Source organism: Neolamprologus multifasciatus, chromosome 11, assembly GCF_963576455.1.
Source record: "Neolamprologus multifasciatus chromosome 11, fNeoMul1.2, whole genome shotgun sequence".
NCBI classification, from domain to species: domain Eukaryota; kingdom Metazoa; phylum Chordata; class Actinopteri; order Cichliformes; family Cichlidae; genus Neolamprologus; species Neolamprologus multifasciatus.
The window spans coordinates 29,060,684-29,074,994 of NC_140449.1; the positions used below are offsets into that span (position 1 = coordinate 29,060,684).

The window sequence follows — 14,311 nt, forward strand, 5'->3', positions numbered from 1 at the left end:
GCACTGGCTGTACATTACAAAAGAGAAATTGTTCTGTATAATACCCAAAGGTCCTAAGTAAAACAATACACTCTCTCATCAGGATAATTCTGCTGCTTATTGTAAAATATGTTCTCAATGGTAAATGGACTGGTTCTTATATAGCGCTTTTCTACTCTTTCTGAGCACTCAAAGCGCTGTACACAACTTGTACATTAACCCATTCACACCCATTCGCACAAGCACATCTTTCTAAGTGCTTTCTAAGTAACATTCACACACACATTCATACTCCGATGGATGCATCGGAGAGCAATTTGGGGTTAGTATCTTGCCCAAGGATATTTGGCATGCAGACTGGGGAAGCCAGGGATCGAACCACCAACCTTCCGATCAGTAGATGACCTGCTCTACCACCTGAGCTACAGCCACCCGTGTGGCAATGGCAAGATGTTTCTGGCTATAGTTGACATGGGGAAAAATTAAGCCTATGTGAAGTGCCCCAAAAAACTGCAGTTAATCTAATGGCCACTTCAGGCTGGCTCCGAAACCAAGTCGGCCCTTAAAGATTGATATGTTGAAATGCCCAACTTTGCAGCATTTAAAAAGAACCTGCTACAAAAATGATTTTGGCCTTTGGATAGTTTGATAGATGTTTGCATCCCGGCAGTTGTAGCTAATAGACGTCTGCCAGGCCTCACCTTCACTGCTTCTCGGCAGTGTTTGCGGTGCTGGTGCTGTTTACAAATGAATTAACTAAGACAGCAGCAGCCAGAATAAGTTTTCAAAATGAAGAGTCCAAAATCAACGGGTGATATTACGATGGCTATGCATGCATCATTTATACAGTCCACAAGTGTAAGTAAGACAACGGCTTTCACTCAGTTCTCTCTTGCTATGCATTTTGTATCTACTGTCTTTCTTTTTTCTTCCTATACATCCTCTCTCAGCTACCAGTTCAGTGGCATGAATAAAATAACGCACAGCTCTCACTCATTCGGCTTGTTATAACAAAAGCTCACTCTCTTACTAACACTGGAAATTCCCATCTAATTGTCCCCCTGACTCCCTCAATTTACCTCCTACTCATTTGCCTCCCTCCTCTCCTTGTTTTCTCCTCATTCCCTTTGATTTCCACATTGTATTTACAAAAATGATTTTCCACACTGACCTCTAACTCTAGTTTTTCCATCACTTTTCCCCTTTTAAAGCCTCTGTTCCTCTCAGGATTTTCACGTTTTTTTGCTCAGGTTGCAGAAGTGTTTTTTTTCCTCTACGAAATGAAATTCAGTATAAGATCGGAAACTAAATCAACAAGTATAGTAGAACTTCACAATAGAATTTTAAAAATATATGCAGAATGAGTGTGAGAAAAAAAATAGAATATACTTTTGAATTGAGACTAAATGAAATTGTTTTTGACTTTGATTTTTCTTTTTGCATAAATGAGAAATTCTCCATTCATACTATGAATTTTTGAGGGCAATAAATTTGATTATTCTCTTGTCTGGAAGCGTATGACTTTTTAGTCTACAATGCAGACTGACATTAAACTGAAAGGAACCGAGTGTACATGATATGAGTACTAGTCTGACAATCATCAGTATCAGCCCTCAGAGGCCTAAATGAGCTTCCTTCTGTTTGTGTTTTTTTTCCTCTAATGAAGAATGATGATCAGGAAAAGAAAACAAGCAACAGGAAGACGACAAGAAGAAAGCACGAGAGAGAGAGAGAGAAGGAGAGACAGACATCGGACCTCTCTCGCTCTGTCTCTGGTGACAGAGGGTCTGACCACATCACTCGCTGCCTACTGCTTCCTGCCAACGGACGACCCCGGCATACACACACACACACACACACACACACACACACACACACACACACACACACACACACACACACACACACACACACACACACATACGCACACACACACAGAGCTGCAAATCTGCCCCACAGCTGTCGGACATGTTGATGCTTTACAACCAAGCAATTCCTCCCTGTGCAAAACAACCGGCGACAGAAAGAGGGAGAGAGGGAGAGAGAGCAGATGAGAGACAGAGAAAGCTTGAGGAGAAAGAGATATTAAAAAGAAAACACTCTTTTACTCAAAGGAGTACATTTTTTATCTTCTCTCATCATTCTTATGATAGATGATTCACTTAAAAATGACTACTATGTTTGCCTTTCAAGTTTCCTTCACACTCTTTGTGAAGGGGTGAGGACATTTATATAGCTATGGGGTATCTGAAGTTGGTGGGGAGCAGTGTCTGAAGTTACCCTGAAGTCACACTGAAATGTGCTTTTTTTAAATTGTATTGTTTCCACAGTGGCCCTGCATGCATACCTGCAGGATACAGAGAGGACAGACAAAAGATGGTCCAAAGACCTCCTGGGTCTCTGTTGGTTTAACAGAGGGCCTCTATCACAACCATGCTCACACATACAGTAGTGTGAGCACACACATATTCTCCACTTACACAAACTTTCTACTCAGCTTGGCATTTAAACTCTTTGAGTTTTCTTGAAATCGGCAATTTGTGAGAGGTTTTCAAAACACAAGGAAGTACAAGGAAGAGCAGAGAGAAGAGGAGAGTAGAGAACGAACAGAGACAAAGAGAAAGGTGGGTTTCAGGACATACATGTGGGATTAACACCTCACATTCCTTTGAGTAAACCACAACCTCTCTGTCTGTGTTTATCACCCAATAGCAGTCAGGATCTGGTGGTCTGCATGCTCTATGGCCAAAATATATGTGCACACATAAACATGCATCTCCATCTTTTATGAAAGATTTTCTTCTAACACTAAGTGGTAAGACTTTGCAAGTTTCAATTCACAGAAAAGGTGATAGGAAGTGTTAGGACGACTAAAACTCCACTTAGCTTTGGTTACATTTTTAGAAAGATGTTAGCTCTTTCATCTCTTAAATAGCTGATCTGGATATGAACATGATTGTTTGGTAAGAGTGAAAATACACCAAGGTTACAATCCCTTTTCAGCTTTGAGTAAGAACTCAGAGAGGAGACAAGGGTAGTTTTTCAGTTCTGTTCATATGAATTGGTGGCAGCAGTTTAAATCGTTTGGTTCAACAGAGATTTGCCTTAAAAATATTTTATTTTATTTCTAAATACTAGAAAGAAAAAACACGTCACTGTTTGTATTTTGGAAATTGTTTGGGCCAGTAAAAACATCCAAACACGAATGCATAGATGCTAAAGAGAAAGTCCCTATAAAGCGAAACACACATATTAAAGCACACCCTCTGGTCTCCCTTCTTAAAGATGAGAACCGCCACCCAATTCTGCCAGTCTGTAAGCATCACCATGAGTCTCCATAAAAAATGTTGCAGAGGTGTATCACCCAGACAGCCACACAACATCCAGTCCATCAAAGATGTCAGCGTGAATCTCACTCAGGTAATCAGCTAAATTTACTCTGGGCCCTGTGCAGAAAAATTTGTTGAACTACTTAAGTAATCTCGTCGCCTTGTCCTATTCTCTGCCTTCTCTATGGAAAGCGTGTCAGTGGGGTTGAGAAGAACCTTGCAGTCTTCCTTCCACCACCCAACTATACAACTTGGTTGAAGGCAGCAGCATCCCATTCGCACTATAAACCGTGTGAGTATAGCAACACTCTCCCCTCCTGGGTTGCCTTGCAGTTTGCCAGTTTTTAGGTGAGCCCAACTATATCCAGACAATATCTTTCAATCTCAAACACTAGTTCAGGCTCTTTTAATAATAATAATAATAATGGATTGGATTTATATAGCGCTTTTCAAGGCACCCAAAGCGCTTTACAATGCCACTATTCATTCACTCTCGCAGTCACACACTGGTGGAAGCAAGCTACAGTTGTAGCCACAGCTGCCCTGGGGCAGACTGACAGAAGCGAGGCTGCCATATCGCGCCATCGGCCCCTCTGGCCAACACCAGTAGGGTAAAGTGTCTTGCCTAAGGACACAATGACCAGGACAGAGAGCCCAGGGATCGAACCGGCGACCTTCCGGTTACAGATACGCTTCCCAACCCCCTGAGCCACGGTCGCCCTTTTCCATGTGTCAAAGGCTAGTTTCAACAGTCGGGGATCAGACTGCCAGTATCTCTGCCCTTAAATGCCACCAAACACAGACTGCACCTGACCGACCCCTCGGCACGTCCTGCACGTGGTGAACACACGAGAGGACAGACCCAGATTGCCCTTTTGGGTTCCAAAAGCTAAAGCCAGCCACCAGTTGCTCAGCATTGAGCTCCCCAAGCCTGAATCCAAGATGAGGTCCCGAAAACCTTGTCCAAGGCATTATAAACTGGTCCCTTAAATATTTCCTCATAGGTGTTTTTTAATTGCTCTTTGTCTTGCTCCTCACCAAGGACAAGTTTTCATTGCGAGTCTCTATCAAGGAAAAAGATGACAACATAGCTCCTGGAATGTCAGGGACACACAAGTCCTGCCACAATGGTAAGTTGGTAATTCCTAGAGGGTCAAAGAAAGAGTTTATCCTGATAAAAGTTAAACACTTTCTTCCCCTTTCTCTCAAAATCTTCCCCCCTCCTCTTTTCTTTCTTCTGCCTTCCCATCTTCCCCCATTCTCTCCCCTCAAGTCCTTCCTTGAGTTCTAAACATTTTAATTGAAGCCCACAGGCCATTTGATGCCTCGCCAAATTACTGCAGAGATCAGCTATTGTCCATTTCTTTTGTATTTGTGTGTGTATGTGTGTGTGTGTGTGAGAGAGAGAGGGGGAGAGAGAGAGACAGTGTGCTACTATGACCGTTACACTGTAGGCCAGTATATGGTGGACCCTCTCACAGTGTGTGTGGGTTATAGGGAGTTAATCCCTGAATAGAGAAGCCATTAGAGAGAATTAGGCAGGTTAGACCTAACCATGATCCCCTCCTCCTTATTTGTGTGTCTTCTTGTGTGTGGGACAACCACGAACGCGTGGCATGCAGCAGGTTGAGGGCCTCAAAAAGTAGGTGGAGGTCCATCAGGGATGGAAGGGGGAGGGGTGTGAGGTAGCCACCTCTCCTAATCTTGCCAATCCACCCCTGCTGTGTGTACAAGCACATACACATAAATGGGCTCATCTTGACACCATCAACAGATGGCTATAGCAGAGAGGCCGAGGGTAAACTTGAGCAATATCCAAACCAGACAGTAACCCTCCACATTATCCCCTCCCCCAGAGTCTATAGCTAATCAGACTGCACGCAACCAAATACACTCTGCTCATCAAGAGACAGCTAAACAATCATTCAGGAGTGTGTTCAGAGGTCATTCATGGTCAGGCAACGAAAGCTATGTGGCTAAGGTTAGAAAAAGACGTGTGTCTGAAGTCTGTGTGAGCAAACTGTTTTTCCAAACTTTCAGTAAGTATTGCCAGTGCCTAATTATAGCCATGAAAAATGTCACTCTGGCTAATTATTTGTGTATATGCATAATTTATAATGGTACAACCCATTTCACCTTTGAAATCCATTCAATGTGTAAACCCCCCTCCCCCAAAAACCGCAAATGAAAACTCAGAGTTCGTTATTTTCATGAAATCTGTTGCATAAGCCACAACCGTTATTTAAAGTATGAGCACCACTTTCTTCCTTATAACAAATTAGATGACCAACATAACACCACTAAGGTGGCTAAGCCAATAAGGAGCTTGCTATTGCAAAAAGAAACAGATGGAAACAGTCTAACTAGTTGTTGTCAAAACTCTGAAGTCCAAATGTCGGCAAACAATAGCCAGACACGATAACTGAATCTTGAAGTAATTTCTCCTTGTTGCTTTTTCTCAAGAAATAGCATAACGTGACATTTTGTATACAGATTAAGTAACCACATGCATTGTCTTCATTAGCAAGTTTTCGAGGGCTTTTCTTTCATCTTTGTAAGAGGCTAGGATAGTTTTCCCCAACTTCCAGTCTTAATACTAAGCTAAGCTAATCATCTCCCAGATCAAGCTTAATGCTTAATACGCAGACTTTGGCGAGGCATTGATCTTACCATGGTGTTAAAGGCACAGGACGCAAATTACAGACTGTTCTTCTGTCACTTTCAGTGGTAGCTACCCTGGTAAAATATTTCCATTTTGTTTTCACCCTGTTTAACATTAGTAACCTGATTTCTCTTTCTGTTTGGAAAATCAAAGAAAATTCTTTCCAATCAAATAAAGATATCATAAAACATCTGGAATAAATGATTTTGATTAATCTGGATGCAAAAAACAACCAACAATAAACACAACAAAGCTTTTTTAGTGACTTTGATAAGTTAACAGAGCTTACAACCCCTAATTGTTGTGTTTGTTCTTCTACTTGTCATTCATTTTCCAGACTCCAGTCCAGGCATGTGAGTCAGTTTCACTGCTCCGTACGTCACTTGCAGACAACAACAAACGTCAGCGCTGAGATGAGCTGAAAAAACCTTCTAAGAAACAAAAATAAATCAACTTTTATGAAGCACTTTTGCAAGAAAAAGGGACACAGAGTCTTTCTGCACTCACTCTCAGGTAGCCATTAAAACCTGAGGACATAAACATGTTCCAGCAATATTCCAGAGAACAGCGGAAACTTGAAGTGAGTTTACGCTGAGAAAAGCGCCACTGAGATAACGCTCACAAATACACATGTCTCATGCAACACCAACCTACATCCTGGTAGTTTCAATTAGAACAAGCCTCAGGAAAAACCACTTTAGTCCAATAGTTGGACTAAAGTGGTTGATGAAATCTAATTAATAGTCACTTTTCTTTCTCGTGTTTTACGATAACGTTCCAAAGTTTTCTCAATATTGCTTAAGAGCCTATTACTGTAGTATAAAAGTAAATTATGTTTATTTAGCTTCTACCTTTATTTTTGTAACTGTTGCAGTCTTCTTATGTGCTTTACTCTGCCCTTGCTTTAAGCAGCTGGTATTCAATTGTGATGGACTTAGCAGTGAAGATGACCACTGACACGAATACAGTTATGAAATGAAACCCTATGAGCACTTATATGCAAGCAGCATGGAAATGCAATTTCTTTTTTGTTTAACAAGATTTATAAATCAGCAGACTGCTCCAGCTCACCTCCAGTCGCTCATTATGAAGAAGCTACAGGTTGCACCAAATTCATTAAAAAGAACCGTGACTGTATTTCATACGATACCGTTAATTCAAATCTGGTATTAAAAACACTGTATATGTTTTAGTTCATGTAAAGTCTGAAGAACTACACCCTCTAAACTGGGTGCAAAGTAACTGGGCTGTGCAGAACAGCTGGTACAGCTGCATTGGGTCAATATCGATCTAAACTACCTCACTGGTCTTAACTGGAGAAGACTTATGGATTGCTAAACTGACTGAACTAGCAGAATGCCAGAATCCTGTGTGATATGAATTGTGACTGTTGGTTTTGTTTGATATCTGAAGGCATTTTGACTCCTTGTACAGTAGGAGAAAACTGTAGGCTTGGTTTATGTGGACACTTATAACCAGCAACTGTGAGCACTTTTAGTTGACCAAATACTTCAAATCTATCAGGACAGAAGAGCTAAAAACACAGTCGTGACATGTTTGGAATTTTCTTCATCCATAAGCCTTTTCCCATTTCTCATCGACTGTAAGCTGTAAAGCTAATGTCACTCCCCCTGGAAATCAAAACTAAAAGCTGTGCAGGCAGACATTTTTTATGCTCTTGGCTCTTAGATATGGCAGCTTGGTCATGATACCGCTGGAGTGCAATGCCGAGTGCTCTAGTCATACTATTTATTAAATATTTAGGACTTTTAAAACAATGAAACTAGGGCCCACAGGATGAAATAGTCCAGATTCTTTTAAAGCACTTAAAGATTATTGCATTAAAAATTACATTAGGTTTTTCATACTAAGTTATTTTTTATTTTGATCATTTCTTTGACATATCATGGACTTGAGAAGACCTAAAGTAAAATAAAATGAGTTGACACAGTTGTGCAGAAAAAGCCCTTTTTGAATCCGTCTGTGTGGAATTAGCATGTTCTCCCTGTATCCATGTGGACTCTCCTTGTACTATGGCTTCCTCCCACAATTCAAAAATCTGCAAATTAGTTCAAGTGGCAATTCGTTGGTGTGAATGGTGTGGTGAGTGTTGGCCCTGCAACAGACTAGCAACCTGTCTAAGGTATACCCTGTATTTTGCCCTATGACTGTTGGGATATGCTCCGGCTTTTTCTTAAAATGCTATTGTTAGTAAACAAGGCATTTTTAGTTGGGAAATTTTCTTTCAGAATGATTATGAATAATATTGTATATTCAGGCATGTACCTATCTACCCATCATTCACATCCTTCCTGTAAAGCTCTTCCAGGGCACAATCTGTTTAGACTTTCCATTCCTCTCTGAACCATAACAGGGTTTGCACTTGTCATTGGTGTTTATGCTTTTAAATTAAGATCAAGCCTCAAAATCCGGGAGAAAGGAATGAGAGGAAGTTATAACTTCTTGGAAATGAAGAATTACTCTGTGGACTAAAAAACTAGCACCCAAAAGTCTAACCTGTTATACATGTGTGACAAACGGCAAAATAACAGATTTATTAATCTAACAACTTCTAACCGAGATAACTCGAGGGTGTGTAAACTCCAGGAATCGGACTATTATAGAACTACAGGAATATATCAAAACAACCTGTTACACTTGAGTGGAATTAAACTCACAGCTAATGATGGGAGGATGAGTGAAAACGTGGCTCTTATCTGCGGACTACTACCGTAGCAAAATCCTCAATAAACTGATAACAAACTCGCCAATTTCATTACAGTAATCGCAAAACAGACTCACACTTCACGCGCGCCTCCCCCTCCCCCGCGTGCCTCGGCTCTCACCTGTTACCTCCCTCCTCGTCGTCTGCAGGATTCTTTTGATTATATCAAACAGATATATTCCTTAATACCACAGCTCTATTGTGTGTTTTCCAATTTTCAATGACAACAAACAATCTGGCTTAACCCCGCCCCCTTGCCTTTTTCAAAATCCTTCCTTACACCGTCCATAGAGGGATAGATGATTCATGTCCTGGTGGTATTTTTCTTTTCATCTGTTTATTGATATTTCTTGTCTGGCTTTTAAAATGAATGGCTTCCCTAGGCTAACTGCTGTTTGCAACTGTTTGTTTCCCACTTTCCTTTTTCTCCTTTATCCTGTTTCTTCCTCCTCATCAAGTCCTTCCTTTGACTATAATTCCTCCTCATTCCTCTATCAGGCCCATTTTATCCTCATGCCTTCCTGTTTCAGTTTACTACACTGGCATGTGTCTTAATTCATCACTGATCATTTATTTTACTTTAGGAGACAACTTATCATTTAGCTGCCAATGCCAATGCCAATGCTCAAACCAGGGGCATTGCTGATGGGTCTTGGCGCTTCAAATTAAGCCAAAGAGATGACCCAGTTGTCACTACAAGAGTTAAATAATCTTGTATTGTACCTATTGAACCCTCATGAAACCTTTCTTTTGTAGGGAGCGTAGGATTTGTCTGCTAATTAGCTTTAAAGAAACAATCTAGTGAGTCTATCTGGAAGACTAGCATGCAGCAAACATTAGTGTCAATGGGAGGGAAATGTAAATTTAGGCTGGTCGCTAATGCAGAATGTATTTCTTGCTCTCAAGTGTGTGTGTGTGTGTGTGCTGGCTTAAATGAAAACAAACACTCAATACACAAGTTTTACACTTAACATGTTATGTTAATTAGTGCTCACACCTCAGAGTTTAACTGTCCACTTAACACTTTCTACTTTCACTAATGTGATCACCCTGGGCACACACATTTCCTAACAGGAGGGAGAAAAACTGTTGACACTTCGTTCACACCCTGCATCTTTTTCTCCTAAAGCCTGAAATGAGACAAAGTGGCTGAAGCCTTTTATTATCTGATTCACAAGGTGATAAAAGGAAGTCCTATTAATGGACTTTTTCTTCTGAGTAATGATCTGTGGAAAACAAAATGCAATTACAAAACCAGCAATTCCAGCTTTTAATCTTTTATGTCTGGGCTGCATATTGTTTAAAAAATTAATTGCATTATGAGACTGATCTATTAATCTTGTTTTTGCTCTAACAAATAAACTGGCTGCTTTGGAAAGAAATATCAAAATATTATTAACAGAAGAAAAATGTTTCCGTACAGCTGACCTTTTGTTGTTAAAAAATGCGATTGCAATGTATAATTTCGCACAACAATGACTCCAAACCTAGTGACACACAGACACATGGGGCAGGGACACTGTTTTGTTAAATCAAGCAGAATTATCTGAGACAATGACTACGCTGACAGAAAGTGGGTCACTGTGGATAGATGGAGTATGCTTAAGTGACAAATGTGCAGCTCAACACACACACACACACATATTTTTCAAATCTAAGCACAGACGCAACTACAAATTAGGAAACGGACTTGCATTTATTGAGCGTTTGATATTTAGAAGTTGATAACTGTTGCTTCACTGATTGCAACTAATCACTGTTGCAATGTAAATAGTGACTAGATTAGATGTGTCAGAGCCTGCAGCAGCTCAGTGCACTCAGCTGTGAAGTCTTAATTACATTATCTGTTGCAACAACCAGCGCGTCAATCGTTCCTAAGTCCATGAACAAGAAATCAATAAAGGGATGAATGGGAGACCAGCGGGGAGCAATGATTACGTGTGTGTTCATGTCTTTGTGTTCATTCAGCACGAGATCTTTAAGTGTGCTCGTGTCAGCTTTTATTTTTGTGTGTCTATTTTTGTATTTTAGTCATTTTATTTAGTTTCCTCATTTCACGCTGGCTAAGTGTAGCCCCTGCATTTGTGTATGAGTCTGTGTGTGTGTGTGTTCACACTGATGACCAGTCATTAGGAGGTTAAATGGACTCTCTTGTCCGAGGGCTCTGCTGATTAAGCTAGACTGGTCAGAAATGGTGGGCACCTGCCATAACCAGGCTCAATCTCATCCATCACCCGCTGACCTGGCCATAGCCTGGCCCCTGGACACTGCTGAGGCCCGAAGGCATCAATGCCCCCTCTCCACGGAACTGACCACCACCATTACCCCCTGGACCTGGAGCCAGGATGACCCACAGGCCCCTTCTTCTTTCTAACCTCAGCCACAACCCCAGCTGTGACCCACCAAGATGAACAGTTGGGTAGAAATGCCCTACAGAGACCAGGAACTCCAAATGCTGACAGTGATGACACAACTAGTCATAGTTACAGCCAGGACCCTCTCTGGCGCCAAACTTTCTGGCTCTAAACTAAACTGCTTGATGCCATTAACCCCAGAGTGAGCAGAGCATTTCTAAAACGCTGTGTCCTCTCACTAACCTCTAAGACTCGCCTCTAAGGATGGCTATATAAACCTTACCAGTGATATCTAACCCGACACAACCAATTTGCAACATTCAGATGCCCCACATAGTCTGACACAAAATCCCAAACTCCTTGAAGTGGAAAAAAGTTATACCCTGAAATGACTTCCTCCATGTGGTTCTAACCAGGTACTTACCCAGCCCTCAAACCAAATCTGAAGAATGCTATAACCCCGCTTGGGGGCATCTTTGTCTAGTTGCTGAAGTTCTAAATGAGCTCATTTCTTCCTTCAAATGTGTACAATTATTCAAAAGTCTTGTTTTGTGTTTGTGACTGTTTGTGACTAATGACTTTAATACCACCAGGCATTAAGGTTTAAGTCTCTATTTCCACTCTTCTAGAACAAAACCGTACCCAGACAAAATAAGCTCAAGTAACTCACCTAGCCCAAACTCAATGCTTTAATATCACTCGCATTAACTAAAAAAATCAATAAAAATAATCAGTATCTCTCACAGCTCCAGCTGTCAGCTAGAATCAGAATCAGACTAATAACCTGATTAATTACATCTAAATTAAACAGACTCTAATAGTGTTCAGTTTGCAATTAGGCCAAAAGACACTGGGGGGCTTCTCCAAAAATAGCCTGCAAGAGCTGTGCTGACAAGAGCTGGATGTCCCATCATAATAATTCAAAACTGGTCACGAGTACAGTAGCAGTAATTGCCTGTGTGATTGTGAGCTACCTTTGACTGGTTCATAGTCCATTGAGGTCTGATAAAAGTTTAGTTCAGTTCTGTTTCTGGTATGTGTATGTGGCTTCTTATCAGGAACCTGTGGGGCAGCAACTGGTAATACCGATCCAGTTACCTGCTGGCCTTGAAAAGTGAAATGCATTTATTACTGTTATATATCAGCCTTTCCCTGCTTTGATTGCTTCACTGTTGTCATTTTGAGATTTTATTGTATAGCGAGTAATGTTTTGCATGTGTATGTATGGCAGCTGTAGAATATGCAATGAGGTTAATGGGGTTTTCAAGGCCAGAGTCGAAGCTTATAGCAGTGTGGGTCCTGAAAGAAACCATGATAAGTGTCATAACATGATTAAAACTTACACTGTGGCTGCATTGAACCAATTTATTTTGTTAGCTGAACCATTCATGAAGCAGCTGGTCCAAAGCTATGCTTCCACTAAACGGCTTCATACAGTCCACACAACCAGGAGCCAGAATGTTACAAAGCCCTTAAATCTCGACCATCACTTCTTAAACATATGTGGTTGTTATTGTATCAAACTTGGCTGTTGAGTTTTTGTCCTGGTTTGAAACCAATCACACCAGAGGCCAGTTTCAGCAGCTGGATGGAAGCTCTAGGTCAGGCTAGCTATCCATCACAGTGAAAATCGTTTTAACTGTTGCATCATCCAACATCTGGAAGCTGCCTGACACCCTCCAATGGATAGTCGCCATTGTTCTTCATGTTAATAACATTGCATATTAATTTTCACCAACAGTACCACTTAATAGAAATGTATGGAAATTTTTTTCTGCACAAAGCTGCTAATCTCAGGGGTCATCTAATGTTTCATGTGACGCAGTATCACAAGAATATAAGTGGGCATGGAAACACCAGCGCAATTACAGTTGCAGTTCACATGAACACTTTATAACTGTGAGGGGTTTTATTAGCTTTTGCAGAAAAACCTGTGGGCGAGCAGCTATTAGAAGGTGGGTATACTTTTGTCATAAAGAGATGGACAGGCTCAACAGTGGCAACAGTACTTAGATTGGCTGTGGTGTTTAAACAATGCTCATTTAGTACTTACAGACCCAAAGTGTGCCAGAAAATTTCCCCTGACTGCATTACACCACCACTAGCATGAATAACTGAAACAGAACAGATGGATACATTTTTTTCATGTTTTTTATACCAAATTTTGACTCTAACATCTGACTCTTATAGCAGCAATCGCGACTCATCAGACCATCAGACAAGGCAGCATTTTCCAATATTTTCTTGCCCAATTGTGACGAGCAAGAATAAAGTAGCCTCAGTTTCTTAGCTGACACGAGTCAATAGCAGGTGTGATCTTCTGCTGCTGTAGCCTATCTGCTTGAATGGTCAACTTGTTGTTCAGAGATGGTCTTCTGCATACCTTGGTTATAACAAGTAGTTATTTGAGTTACTGTGCACTCAGGTCAGAGCACTCTGACCAGCCTCCTCTAACTTCTGTAATCAACAAGGCATTTTGACCCAGAAATATGCCAGTGACTGGATATTTTCGCTCCTCCAGACTATTCTTTTACACCCCAGAGATGTTTATGTGGGAAAATTCCAGTAGATCAGCAGTTTTTATGTACACCTGTACATAACCATAAATAATTGGATCAGCTGGTTTAAATGCAAGACTGAATGCACATTTTTTGTAGATATTATTTAAAACAAATCCTCTATTATTATGATGGAAAAAATTTACCTCAGGTATATTTGTTTCTTTAGTATAATTGTACTAGTGGGTAGTGCAAATAACATCACCTAATGCAATGAGTTTTGCAGCTTCAGTTCACCCAAATGTTACCAGATTTTCAAAGATGATTACCTCATAATCAAGGCATGACAAAAAAGAACAAAAACAAACTATCAAAAAAAACTATCTGTGTGTTCAGCTAAAATGAAAGACCATTGCATTGTTTATTAAGCAGTAACAGATATTTGGGTTTCCCTCTGGCACATAGAACAATAACTCAGTGGTCTGTAAAAATGCTCACTGTGAAACTGACTGGGAAAACTGACAGTAGCAGGTGTGATGTTGTTCATCCTCACCATCTCTAACTGGAAGCTAGAGTCAAAGTATCAGTTTGCTTCAATTAGATTGGTTTACTAAAGAAATATAGTGTGTGGTTATGTTGTTACAACCAATAAAAATGTAAATGACGACAATATTAGAAAGTAAGAAAGTAAGAAAGAAGAAAACAGAGTTTTTCCATATGTAATGGGACAATCTATAACATAAATATCAAGATAGAAACACACA

General features: G+C 40.5%; 1 protein-coding gene across 4 annotated transcripts in view; it reads left to right on the forward strand.

Moving 5' to 3' along the window:
- atg5 (ATG5 autophagy related 5 homolog (S. cerevisiae)) overlaps window positions 1-14,311 on the forward strand; it is a 445,274-nt gene that overhangs the window by 84,971 nt on the left and 345,992 nt on the right. The gene's annotated exons all lie outside the window — the stretch shown is intronic.